This window comes from Neodiprion fabricii, chromosome 7, assembly GCF_021155785.1.
Source record: "Neodiprion fabricii isolate iyNeoFabr1 chromosome 7, iyNeoFabr1.1, whole genome shotgun sequence".
NCBI classification, from domain to species: domain Eukaryota; kingdom Metazoa; phylum Arthropoda; class Insecta; order Hymenoptera; family Diprionidae; genus Neodiprion; species Neodiprion fabricii.
In genome coordinates, this window is record NC_060245.1 from 19,397,824 (window position 1) to 19,412,035 (window position 14,212).

The 14,212-nt window shown below is 34.2% G+C and overlaps 1 protein-coding gene and 1 long non-coding RNA gene across 2 annotated transcripts in view; both read left to right on the plus strand.

Annotated features, from left to right (window-relative positions):
* Nucleotides 1-14,212, plus strand: part of LOC124186990 (glutamate receptor ionotropic, kainate 2-like) — a 45,003-nt gene that overhangs the window by 12,199 nt on the left and 18,592 nt on the right. The gene's annotated exons all lie outside the window — the stretch shown is intronic.
* Nucleotides 5,459-6,227, plus strand: LOC124186998. The gene is made up of 2 exons (XR_006871762.1): nt 5,459-5,615; nt 6,002-6,227. It is a non-coding gene; the product is annotated as an uncharacterized LOC124186998 (long non-coding RNA).

The following is a 14,212-nucleotide window of genomic DNA, read 5'->3' on the forward strand; positions in this document are numbered from 1 at the left end:
CAGTCCTAAGAATAACTTATAAATTAATAGCAGAACTGGCTGTCATTTAAATAAGCCATTGATTGAATTTCAAACTTGTCGAAGGCGCATCCCCTCGGAACTTCATAATTAACAATCAATTCGCGGCGTGTTTGCATCGTAATGTAAATGGATTTCTCATCAGGAATATTAGGGTAATCGGTTAATTACAAAAGTTTAAGATAATTCCTATTTTTCAAGGCCGGTTTCGTGCCGATCACTCGTCCTGAACTCGGGGGCGAAAAAAAAAAAAGAAACGACAATGCGTTTAAATTCAAATTCAGGCACATCGTAATCCGGTTTTTTTTTTCATTTATTTTTATTTGTTTTTTTTTTATTTATCAAAAAAAATTGATCAGACGTAACTGAAGTCTGACAGAAAATTTCTTTCCTTCCTGTTTCTTCGTTAAAAATAACGAGAAATGGGCATTTCTTTTTCTTTCCTTTGAGTCTAACGTTTAAAATTTATTTCGTCGTTTCGTTTTTTCCGGAAAAAAAAAAACTGTATCAGCGAAATTTGTGAGCTTCAAAACTTCAGAGAAATCTTGACGCGAGGATTTAAGAGATGTCGCAATTTATCAACTATTTCTGTTGATCTCTTCGTGCGATTTGTATGAATTAGTTGATGATTCTTAGTGAAAGTAAGAATGAAAGGAAAAAAAGAAAGAAGGAACGGAAAGAGTGAAAATTGTCCTTGGAAAACATTCCTAATCCTTTGAGTCTAAAAAAAAAAATAGATGGTAAGTATTCTCCGCATAATTCTTTGCGGTTTCTTTTTTTCGTTATTTTTGGTGGTATACTAATCGGATTTCAATACTCGAGGGTAATGATTGCGATACAATGTAAATTATTATTGTTAGAAGCAAATTTATTGAAAATAATCGTGAAAATTTGAGGAATAATTTAATACCGAGAAAGTTGATCAAATCTGAAAATGGAATTAAAAAATTCATGACGGCGAATATCCAATATGGCGGACGAAAATTTCAAATTCGATCGAATCCGGAAAAAAAAAAAAAAATAACTCCGTCCAGGGGTATTTTGGGTCGCTGATTACGAATCTGAGATTAGATTTTGAAAACTCAGTACAGCGAATCTAAAATCAGCGACCCTGAAAAACCCCGCGTAGAGTTTTTTTTCACCACACGTATTCGATAAAAATCATGAATTTAAAATATTTGATTCTAAATTCATAATTAGCTACAGCAAAACTCACGGAATCTGACAGAACAACGTATGACTCGATGGATAAAAGTGACTGATACGATTGTAATGAAAAAAAAAAAAAAAAAATGCACAATCGTGAGAATACAAATTGTTATTAGTAATAATTTTTCGCAATATTTGCATCCTCGGTATTCGCATGTAAGACCCTTCGACTATCCGCATTATGGACCTGGGTAGGTAAGAAGTAAGGGAAAACCGACGGAGTTTGTTCCTCTGAGCACAAGCCGTTAGAGCCCGTAGGGCGAGAGTGAATCCCTCGAGAAAGTATAATAAACTGTCGAAAGATAGGCTGTATATCGACAAATGGAAAACGCGTGTAGATTTGAACTCTCCGCAGCGGGAAGAAGAGTAGCGAAAACTGGGGGGGGGGGGGGGGGGGGGGGGGGGGGGTGGAAAGGGGAGGAAAGGGAGGAAAGAGGGTCGCGAAATTATTCCCGGAGCGAAATCCCCGGCTGAAAATCACCCGCTATACGTATTCCCACCTTTCTTCTCTCTCTCTCTCTCACTCTCTCTCTTCTTTCTCTTTGCCTCGCTCTCCGCGATTCGACAAACTCTCTCGCCCTCCCCCCCCCCCCCCCCCCCCCCCCCCCTCAAACCCTCGGCGACTCGGCACGTCGTCCATTAAAAATAAAGGCCGGAATGATTTAGACCGCGAAACGTGGTCGTGAATACAGACTTCAAAATTTTCCCCACCGCGTACATACATATATATATATATATATGTAATGTAGTTTCGATACGTGTGGATCGGTCCTCAACCCCCTCCGTGTTTTGAGAGACAAAAAAATATTGTTACAGGCGAATCTTCGCTTGTTCCGAGACTTTTTTTTTTTTTTAAGAAATAATTTTTCGAAACGTCGTTTTTAATCGGATAGATTCGTTCTTGTGGAAAATCTTGTGGCAAATTTTTACGACAACGCGACAATTATCCTTCTCCGTAGAAATTGACGAATGAGTTTTGAAACTTTTTTTTTTTTTTTTTTTTCTCGACGCAAAATGCGACGGGTTAAATTTTGTAACTTCACTTTCCTACCACCTTTCCTATCCCGGTTTACTCTATTTTACTTTTCACTTTTCAACATACTGCCAAAAATATTCACACGATTGTATGAAATTATCTGTGTCATTTGAAGTTTCAAAGAGTAACATAAATTACAGCTGTGCGATTATTGGTGTGTGGAAAGAAAAACAAAAAAAAAAAACTAGAAAAAAAAAGAATACACATTTTGGCGAGACGAAAAATGATACGCTGCGTATAAATGATGACATGATTACAAAAATGATGTGTCTCGACACATTTATTGAAAAAGTTCAATGGCGGGCAGGCGAAATGTTGCCTCAAGTTTCGTCCCGAGTTTCACGGCTATACAGACGTTGCAGTTTATGGATACAAATGATTCTCACGTAAGAACTGCTCACGGAAAGAAAAACCCATCAATCTTGACGAAATCGTTTATTTGTAATGCAGATATAGAATAAACGGGAATCACGATTGAAGCTTCGATACTCACGACTGTCCAAGATGATAGAAGGCAGAGTAATTAGCTTTATATTTAACTTCGTGGATTTTTCCAAAAATGATTCTGTATCCGTGTAAATTTTTTACATCGAAAATAACACGAGTTTAAAAGGCTCGAAAAACGATTTCGCGCAATTTGCGATTTTCTATAATTTTTCTACCTCGTTTCGTTGAAATAAAAATTGTTTCCAATGAAAGATCCAGACAGAATCTCCGGGATTAAATTTTATATATCCCTGGCTCGAATATCATAAACGAGTTTTTAATTTGTCCGAAGCCATAGAAATTCTACTTGTAGCAAAGCTATGAATTTCTTCTACTGTGGGAAAAGTAATAACTGTAGCAAAATAAGTCGCCAAATGAAATTGGGGATGCATGGCATCGGGGGTTTTTTTACATGTGAGTGGATCCGTTTTCGAAAACAAGCGATCAACGGTGCGGACCTGTCGTCAAATCAGCACAAATAAATTCACCCGTCTAACAGACACTGTATAAGGAAACAGTGAGGCGCGAAGCTCCTAGTTGAAACAAAAAAATATTCGTAACGAAGACACGGTAATGACTGTGTTACGTAAAAAAAAAAATAATTCCAGTCGGAATAAATTTACGAGCAAAGTACATCGGTTTTTTCACTCCCTTATCTGTACGTTAATTATCATTCGTAATTGTATTTTCTTTTTTTTTTTTTTTTTTTCTTATTTGTCGAATAATTCTGGTTACATAACAGATAATACGCGTTATTCGTATCAATGTCGTAACTAGTTTCGACTTTGGAATTAGCGTATAAGATATATGCAAGAATCGGCTCAATTTTCGAAATAATAACAAGTTATGCGATTAATTTTTATACCGTTATTAAACGTTCTTTATTTGACGATAACTTTTTGTTTTTTTTTTTTTTTTTTTTTATCTTTCCGAACCCTGCGAAGGAGATGAAAATAATTCCTTTTACGACTGAAAATTGAGGAGACGACGGATGATGGGATTGAAATTTGCGTTCGAGCAATATTGGCTCTTTGACGCGGTAAATACGTGCACGAATAACTGCTAATAGTGAATCGAACCGCGCGGCGAAGGGGGTGAAGGGATGGTTAAAATTTGGGGAATTCACTCCGGGCGAATTTAATAATGCTAAACAAGTCTGCCGAACTTCCGGTTCAATTGCAATGTCGATGATATGGTTGGTACAAGTTTAATTAAATTCATGCCTCTAGCCGTTGGGTTGACTGAGAAACAATTATATCAAGGATTAACGAATATATCGGGATTTTTTTTAGCCGACAAAAATTACACAAAGATACGTATTTTCAATATTGTACCCGTTGTAATTTCTCACCACGTCTCCGTAACTTTTTTAATCTACAAAGTTGCCGCCTTCGGATATTTAGCACTTTTGTCAAATCAGGATCGGAAAATTAGGGCGCGCGTATCGATCATCCGAAAATCATTCATCTTTCCCGAAAAGACTTTTTCAAATTAAACCGTGATTCTCTGTAGAATATTTTAAATGAAAAAGAAACCTGACACCCTACAAGAAATAATAATTCTTTTTTGTCGACGATGCGCGGAATTTCAACCTTCCAGATAAAATTGCAGGTGATATGCTGATTTTCTTTCATTCACAGATTTTTGTATTGAAACGAAACAAGTAACGAATGCTTTCGGGAAAATAAGAATGTCGAAACGTTGTTTTTTTTTTTTTTTTTTTTTTTTTTTTACCTCAGAATCAATTACACAGGCCTGCTAAATATTAATTTCAATTTCCGCATAAAATAATAATGCCTTTTTTTTAGGTATTTAGCTAGATTGAATCGAAACGTAACGCTAATTTTTTGAATGGCAGATCGAGATTTACTTTTATGCAAGATACGTGCATGTTTAAAGATTATTGAACAATTTTTATGAAAAAATAAAACATAACGAATACAAAACTGAATGTTTGGTTTATGAAATGAACAGCGTTAGTTTTAAAAACAAGACTTGAGAGACTTGATAAATCGAAACGAATTGCGATATCTTTTTCTACTTTCTTTAAAACTCGTGTTCAATATCTTTTTCTCTCGTACTTACGTAGCTCTAAATTATATGCTCAAAATCATCGTAAACAACAACTAACGAAGGTGGATGGAATATTCAAACATCAATACTACCGTTAATTTGTATAATTAGCGCACAAATTGTAAGTCAACTCTAGTGTTACAAAGAAAAGAGAAAAAAAAAACTCTCAGAAAATTTACTAGATAGAATTTTGTAAATATGTTTTTTTTTTTTTTTCATCGATTCTTATTTAATAATCAGCGAAATTAATACTCAGTTTTGTCAGGTGAAAATCATCGCAGTCCTGTTATTATTGATCTGCATCGTTTGATCCGAACGCGATGTAGGAAAAAAAAAAAATGTTAACAAATAATTAACCAAAAAACCACTATCAATTATTTATCACGTGAAGTTATTCACACGTTATTAGAGACACCGTTGAGGCGTCCTTATCAGCGGATGAAATAATCGTAGCAGCTTGTGCTTCGAGTTACGATAAGGACGTGAGTGTAATTAGAATTTAGCAAAGACACGCGAGCCGTTTGCAAAATAATTGTTAATATTTAACGCGATAAGAAGCTACGCGTATATTATTGACCAACGCTTATTTCTATAAAATGGCAAGTCTCCGCGTCAACTTTCGCAGAAGTTAATAATTCTTTGTAAAAGAATTCTAAGGCCCCAGCTTTGTGTAACGCAGAATAGAACATCATGTTCCGATTAATATTTGCCTTCGCTATTATCACCTTCGCCGCAGCAGCTCCGCAACTTTTAACGATTGCTCTCCAGGGCAGACCGTTGTTGGATCTCGATTGTAAGTTGAGAATTTTTTTATCGCGTCATTTTAATGAAAGGGAATCACGATCGTATTTTTTTTTTTTTTTTGCCCAGTAAAAACAAAATAACACGATTTTTGTACATGAGTTGAGAAAAAAAAAAAAAGAATCGCAATTTTTTATTTTCTGTTTTTTTTTTTCTACAGATTTCATCCTGAACTGGATAAGTTTCGGTAATATTCGAAGCGAAATAAAAATGATTGAAAAATTTAACCCCGTCATTTTTCCATTCTCTTGCATTTTTTGTTTAATTTTTAATGTTCTCAGAAATTTTTTTGACTTTTCGATAGATTGAGTTGAGTATTTTTAAACAGGCGATTTGGAGTGCATTGTGTAACGTTTTTTATTCCTTGATTTTTTTCAGTGGCAAACTTAGGCCGTTGAATGATGGAAACTTGATCGAAGCATCTGCGTCGTCCCGTATTCGTAACGCGAATATGAAAAGATTTAACGAGAATTTTGGTGAGGGGGAGATAATAAAATGATTCGAAGTATCGCGTAAATGTTTTTTTTGTTTTCAAATCAAAGGATCTTGTATTATAACAATAAGAAATGTAAATTCTATTAATAAACTGCAGTGTGCTACGGAATTTTGAAAACCAATTATTTAAAAAAAAAAAATTATAACTGTATGGTACAGAAGCGAAAAAATTGATTACTTCAGTTTCTACATTTTTCTTCGGAAATGTAAAAAAGCAAGAAAATCCTGCGAAAACTTTTGGTTAAGAAAATTTTGCAAAATGGGTTATAATATTGATGTTGCAAAATTTGGAGTAACGATGTGTTGTGAAAGAGAAAACAGCGCAGCAACAATTTACGCTTTACAAATAAAAAAAGAAGATTGAAATTAATATTTAAGTTAGGCATCGATATTTTGTCAAAATAGTTCAATCGTCGTGTGAAATTATTATTATTGTTTTTTTTTTTACAAACTTTAATCCCGAATTCATCAATTCCAAATGAGAATGTTGACAAATTTTCGAGACTTCTCGAACAGGAAAACTGATTTTGCGCTGCAGTTACCAAAAAAGGATCGACGATAGCGCAAAATGTTTACGCGTTCCTCGTTTTCCGTAATTCCAACAATATTCGAACCGTTTTTTTTTTTTTTTAACGATACCAGTTTTACTGAATTTTTCCAGTTACCGTAACAAATGAAATTTTTCTCAGTGTATAAAAAAAACAAAAAAAATATCCGATAACGACGTTACGTCAAAATAACGTTTTCCATTTCTCCGTATGAAATTTTCACGCGAGCTGCGTTTAATCGCGCATGTAGAAACATATCCAACTTTGCGAATTCAATTACAGCGATTTTGCAAAGGTCGAATTTCACGTTCGAGGGGGCGGGAGGTGAAGGGAGGAAGGGAAGGGAAGAGGCTCCGTGGGGGGTGAGTTTGACTCCTCGGGGACACGAAGAACATTGATAACGACATTTAACTCCGGTTAATCGAACCGTGAACGGTTTGAGTCGAGCTTAAGGGCGAAGCTCGGTGAGTTTCAAGGGGGGGCAGGGAGGGGAGTCCGAGAGGCCGAAGGGCGAAGGATGAATAATTAAGGGAATAAAGGGCGAGTATCGGATGGAGGACGGGAACCAGAGCCGAGCTTTTTCTTTCGATCGAATTTTCGCCCCCTGCAGGGATTACGATTTCTTTTTGTTTGTTTTTTTTTTTCCTTTTTTTCCCATCATATTTTGTTCCTCAACCCCCCCCCCTCCCCATATCGCCAAAAATTACCTCACCGCGAATATTTTCACGGATAATAAAATTCATTTTCCTTCACGCCTCTGTGCCTTTTTTTCCGCGCATCAACGAATCACGTTGAACCACCACCCCTTTCTCGAATCCATTAAGGTTAATCAACGAATTCGATAAAAACTCGAATATGTTATTATTATTAGGAAATTATTTATTATTTTTCTTATTATTCTATTCTTATTCTTATTCTTTTTACGAAAACAATTTTTCTTGATGCTACTTGGCGAAAATTTTACCTACTTCTCGAGTAGATTCATGTTTGTTTCATTTTTAGTATACATGATGTAAAGGCTCATGTACAAAAACTAATCTCTATTGTATACAAGACTGTTTGTGTTTGTATTACGCTCTTATATGACCATAGCGATAGGTATGAATGAATAACCGATTATCGTTCAGCGCCTAAGTTCGTCAGTTTTGTCGAATATTTCACGGAAGACGGACGTATTTTAACAGCGATGAATTAAATTTGAAATTAATGACTCATTTTCTATAATTCAGTGTTTTTTTTTTTTTGTTAATTTATTAATCGCTTAAAAGTTAATTTATTATCGCGGAAATTGATTGAAAATTTCATCCATTTGAAACAAACTACTTCAAATTAATTGGATATTTTCACTGTTCAATTTCACGTTTGATTGATATTTTATTCAATTTTTCGTAGCAAAAGAAATATTCTTTTATTTATTCAAGCATTTATTTATAGTTGCGTCGCGTTGCTTTCAATCCAGTCAAGTGTCCTCGATTTTGGGCATTGAATTCGTTGCCGATTGATTTATCATACTTTTTCATTCGATATCGATGATCGAAACATTCGGCGAGATATATTTTTCCTCAATCCATTTCCACTCATCAGATAACATGTCGATTCTCGAATCACTCGCAACGATTATTTCTTCATATCCAACGATGAAACTTGCACATCCTGCTATAAATAATTTAGGGTGGCCCTTAGTATTGGTAAGAAAAATTCTATTTTTCTCTCACCCCTTAAATTGACTCGGAGTACTAAAAAATTATTTTTAAACGTGGAACCCGCTAGTAATTTTAATATATATATACATATATAATATATATATATGTATATTATTTAATGCTGCAAGAAAATCGGAATAATAAAACAGAGTACCTATTATAAATAAGTAGAAAATGAAGATTTGCCTCAATGAATAAAATTATTAATTAAATCTGCATACCTAAGGTGACGCGAATGAGCGTATTAACGATGATAAAAAAAAAAAAAAAAAAAAAAAACTGGAACCAGTGAAGGAGGGAAAAATTCCGATTGTGTACAGTGCACATTTACATCCGAAGTTGAAAGGGATCCTCTTGGAAAAAAAGAGCCTCGTTTGGACGGTGCTCGTTTTCTAAGGATGAGAGTGGCTCGCGTGGTGGGTATAATTTCATTTCAGGCCATTATCTCTACTCTCTCTACTCTCTCTCTCCCTCTCTCTCTCTCTCTCTCTCTCTCTCTCTTCTCCTCTTTTTTATGCAAATTTTTGCCCCTCGGTTATTCCGCCTTTCGGCTATTCGGTCGTCTTAAAAAATGATACGACGTTAAACCCCAAGTTGAAAGTTTTCCACCATTCTCCTACTCCGCTCTCTATTAAGAATAGCTGACGGTTATGAGACACGTATAAATAAACGCTACGGAAATAGTTTATTGCATAACAATTCCGCTGAGTGAGATTAATTTTTTGTCCGTTTATTGAAGGATAATCGAAAAAAAATGGTTTCAAAGTTGCTGTTAGTTTATTTTAAAAGCGAACACAATCCGACTTTGGAATTGAAATTATTGAAAAACAAGTGTAATAAGTTTGACAAATTTCAATTTTTTATTACGACTTGACAAAAATATTCCTTCGGTAATTTTTCGATCCAATCAATTTGAGTTTTACACTTTTTTGCCAACTTTTACATCCACTTTCTCACTTTCTTGGTACACTTGTTAATACGCGTATATCCGAGAAGTATGTTTGTTAGAAGTTTATAGTTTAGTCGGTTATCAACAATTAGACGCTAGTGTTTCCGTAAAACAATACAATTTTCTCAATTATACCGTGAAACGATAATTTTAAGTATGTTTGTTCGCATTACCGTTTCTCTGTTCACGTTCAAGGGTTCGATAAAATTTCGCACAACGTTCAGTTGGAGATAAGGCTAATTAATGAACGTAATTATTATTCAATTTACGCACCGCAATCGCAAACGCGTATTTTCCGAGTTAAATTCGAACCGAGCAGCGTGTATGACTCACCGGAAAATTCACCGACTAATTTGAAAATTATACGGTGAGAATTATACATTATCTTAAAATCACTACATTCAAGTAGTCAAATATTATTTCAAACTCATACTTGAGATTTTTAATTACTTAAAACGATGATAATTGAATACGTTTCGTCATTAATTTTTTTTTAATTATTTTACTCGTTTTAAAAAGCATGATAATTTATTTTATTTTTCACCTAAAATATCCTCGCTTGTAATTAAAAATAATTTCTCATACATCGGATAAAACTATAAATATTTTCCACCTCACCATCTTCTTTTCATTCGCAATGATTTTTGCTAGTTTTTTTTTTTTTGTTTTAATTTCAAATTGCCCAAAAACTCCGTAGCAAATTGCTCTTTCGACGCGTAAATTTGTTTTCTCTCGTTCACTTTTTTTACCGTTCATTTTTAATTTCCACCGCCTTTCTTCCAACTCCGTTTCGCATTCAACCTTTTTCAATTAAACCTCGCTCAATTTTGAATCAGCATACAATTCAACATTTGGTTAATTAAATTGCATTATGTAACAGAGTCTGAAAGTAAAGAGAGAGAGAGAGAGAGAGAGGGAGAGAGAGAGAAATCTAATTATTGTATAAATTTTTTAATCCGACGTGCAAAAAAAAGAAAAACATGTTACACGTATATAAAATATAATAAAAAATTTCAGATAGATTTCGTACTTTTTTACATCTGCATAGTTAATGAATTTAATTTCAAAGAGAAATGGAATGAAATTGGAGAGCTGATTAATTAGATACACCTATATAACACTGAACAGTAATAAAAGTTTAACATTATGCGTTTTCGGATGATGAGAAGAAGATTAAAAATAAAAAATTGAAAACAAACGACGAGCATTTCTCTTCGTAGATAATTTATGCGAATATATTTAATCTCCGTCTGACCGACGAATCGGACTTAATTAATTACTTTTGGTATATGTATACGTAGGTATGTGAAATCGACTGATGTACCAACCTTGCAGCCTCGAAAAGTTAAAATTTATATTTCCGACAGGTTAGGTTCGACTATATATAATATATATATATAGCCTAACTCGAATAATTCAACCTCGAAGGGGTTGATTTATTCCCGCACATACCTAACTGCAGTTAAATAGTTTTAGTCAACGAACAAACTTTTCCCACTCGCTTTGTAACCGTCTCTTACACTTTCTCTCTCTCTCTCTCTCTCTCTCTCTCTCTCTGTGAATATCTAAACTGAGAGAAATTTTTAGTTCCGGTTATCGCTCTGTCCTTAACTATTTTCATTTTTTACCACAATCGAAAAATATCGTTCTAGGTAGAAAATGAAAATTAGTTTTCTAGCTGTTACCGGAAAGTATAGCATCCGTTACTATTCTTTCTCATTACGATCACTGTTGCTAGATTTTCTTTCAACTGTTGGGAAAATTTAACGCTCGTGCAACGATAAATTGACGTTAAAGCCTTGTTTAACTAAAAAAATTAGAGTTAACCGAACAAACCGATTTTACTTTGCAATTACCAAAAAAGCAAAATGGTTAGGCGTACCTCGTTTTTCGTAATTCCAACAATATTCAAACAGTTTTTTTTTTAACGATACCTGTTTTACTGAATTTTTCTAGTTATTGTAACGAATGAAATTTTTCTCAGTGTACGTTGTACTCTTTGTTTATAACAAATTATTATCGTCGCGACTAATTGTACTGTCATTAGTTATTGTTAATCGTAAGTCACTCGATTTTAAATTGTAAATCTGTTTTCTACATGATTTTTCAACCCTACGTTGCTTCCACTGTTTATAATTCGTTGTTGCCTCAAGGTAAAAAACCAAGGCACAAATAAAAATCAATCGAATATCTCTGAAAGCGTGTAACGACATTCGTGCAATATCGGGAAAAAATGTAGGTTTCGATATGAAGATCGGTAGATCAAAGAAAAAATTACAATCTTGATAAAATCTTACGTTCATTTTTAAATAATCTTGAATACTTTTTTTTTTTTTTACTGTCGAGAGTACTCAATCGTACATCACTGATTGAATATCTAATTGATTTGATTCAATATTTGATCCATTCACTCGCAATAGATTATACTTTTGATCTCTGGATAGACCTATTTTTTTTTTTTTTTTTTTTTTTTTTTTTCTCTTACAAAGGATATGATTTTGGATTTGTAAAATAGAATTGATAAACAATCAATATGTCCTTTCGTCAGTTTTAATTAGCAAATCTGAACTGCTCTCTTATAATTCCGATTAACTATTTATTTATTAGTATTTTTGCGGTCGAGTCAATCATTCAATCAACATCGGATTCATGCTTGAACTGGAGTGTTCAACCTTGCGTCACTTTTTCTTTGCGTCAAGCTAATTCTCGTTGTTGTATTCACCCGATTTCTGACAATCAGCGAGCTCGTTTTGTGTCATAATCGCTGTACTTGAAACCAGACATGGCATTGTGCAACTTCTGTTCATTACGATGAATTCACGAACTGGTTTGGCGATTGTTTCGACACTGAGATCAACGCGTTAAAGCTCCAGAAATTTGCGCCCCGTCGCTCAAATATCAACAAAGACCAACTTCTCGTACGTTTGTAAAGTCGATTTTCGAACAAGTATTCGAAATTCAATTCAGCAAAGAAATAAAGTGAAGAAAGTTTTACAGAGACGATGTGTTATTTCCTTATCTCTGAAAATGTAGAAGAATTAAAATCGAAGGTGATTTAAAATTCGACATATCGAAAGAACGATTCGATTATTGTTGAACGATATTTTCACACTTGCATAAAATAAAACACAGTTGAAATGAAAATTGCAGGGATGTTCGATAATATCCAGAAAGTGTACTTTTTGTTTTATTCTCTTCAAACAATTGATTCAGAACTTTTGTCGGAAGGCAATTTTTTTTATTTACAATAAACGAAATATCTTTGTCACAAATGATTATCAATTGTTCGAATTAAAATATTCATTTTTTTTTTTCTTGTTTTCTAATGATAACGAAGATTTTTTTCATTCAACTTCAACTGCGGTTTGTTGAAAAAAAATTAAAATTGATCGCAATAGAAATGCGGTTTTTTTTAGATATTCCAAAATATCTTCCACGTTGGAATTTTGAAAAATGGACGATGATTCGCAAATTTTCTTTATCACGTTCAGTCTTTTCTCGTTCTGCAGTCACGGCGCATCGAAGAGATGAAACGGGGTCAATCCGGCTTAGAGTTTTTTTTTTTTTCTTTTTTTTTTTACACGAAACGCAGCTTTCTTCGACAGTCTCGGCTTTTCCTCTCTGGATAAAAGCCGTTCTTAAGACATATTTCGATAAAAAAAAACGAACAAAATTTCTTTTCGACTTACGATTCATTCGTAAAAAAAAAAAATAATTCTTTGCTTCTATTTTTAGCCTTGATTTTTGATTATTTGTTTTATTTTTATTTATTTTTTTTTTTTCTTCTCCCCCTCGTAAATTAGGCGAGAAAATTTATACGTCAAGGTGTAAAATAAAATCGATGCGACGTGAATTTTCTTCCGTATCGAGAGAAAGTATAGACGAGAATTTGTCTGTTCTCGGCAGATAGGCAACCTCTGCATATTCTCGCTGATGAAGACATACAGCGGCGCAGATTATTCGCGGCGTGCTGTTTCACCGAAACCCGAGTGCCTAGTTTTCGGGTCAACGTTGCTCTACGATCCTATCTCACCCTTATCCGAACGTGTAGTTGCAAACTGCAGCCTCCTCCCTCCCTCTCTCTCTCTCTCTGTCTCTATCTCTGAAATTGCATACCGGAAATTGAAATGCAGATGCCTGTGATAACGGGCATGAGTGCGAAATACTGTTTTACCGACTGAATATTACGACGAATTCGTGATATAATCGATCACCTAAATCACCAAACCCGAATAATAATAATTAAGAAAAACGGTCATACCTTTTTTTCAATTTTCACATTGCTCCATATTTCTTCTGCCAATTTTTATCATCGTGAAATTCAAATTTGCACCGAACAGCGTATTGTAAAATTTGAAAATATTTCTCTGATAATTTATTATCATCTTGTCCGTTGCTTATTTGTTGATTTGTTTATTTATTTTCTATTCGTCAACCGAATCCCATACGAAGATGAACTTGCCGAGATGATGATATTTTTCAAAATCAAATACTTCCAAGAAATATTTCTAACCAAGTCCTGCGGACATAAATTGGATGAGCTCGGAGAGTTTCTTTTCTATTTCTTTTCTTTCTGTATACATTCTTGGCTCGCAATCATTTCTCACTTTCGTCTCTGTCTGACTTTGAGAAATTTTTATCATAGGCATCACGGAGAAGAACAATAATATTCGAAATTGAAGTGAGGCGGGGGAAAATTTTTTTTTTTTCAAAATGGACGGATGGATGGTTGGACGGAGAAAAAAACTTACCACCCTTTTTTCGTACCTGCGAGAGATAAAAGTGGTAAAAGAAAGATAGAAAAAGTTTGCGACTTCGGAGATTAATATGCGTTACCTAGGTGCAGGATATAATGTTGGGATTTTCTGACACATATATATGTTTAATGTATGTA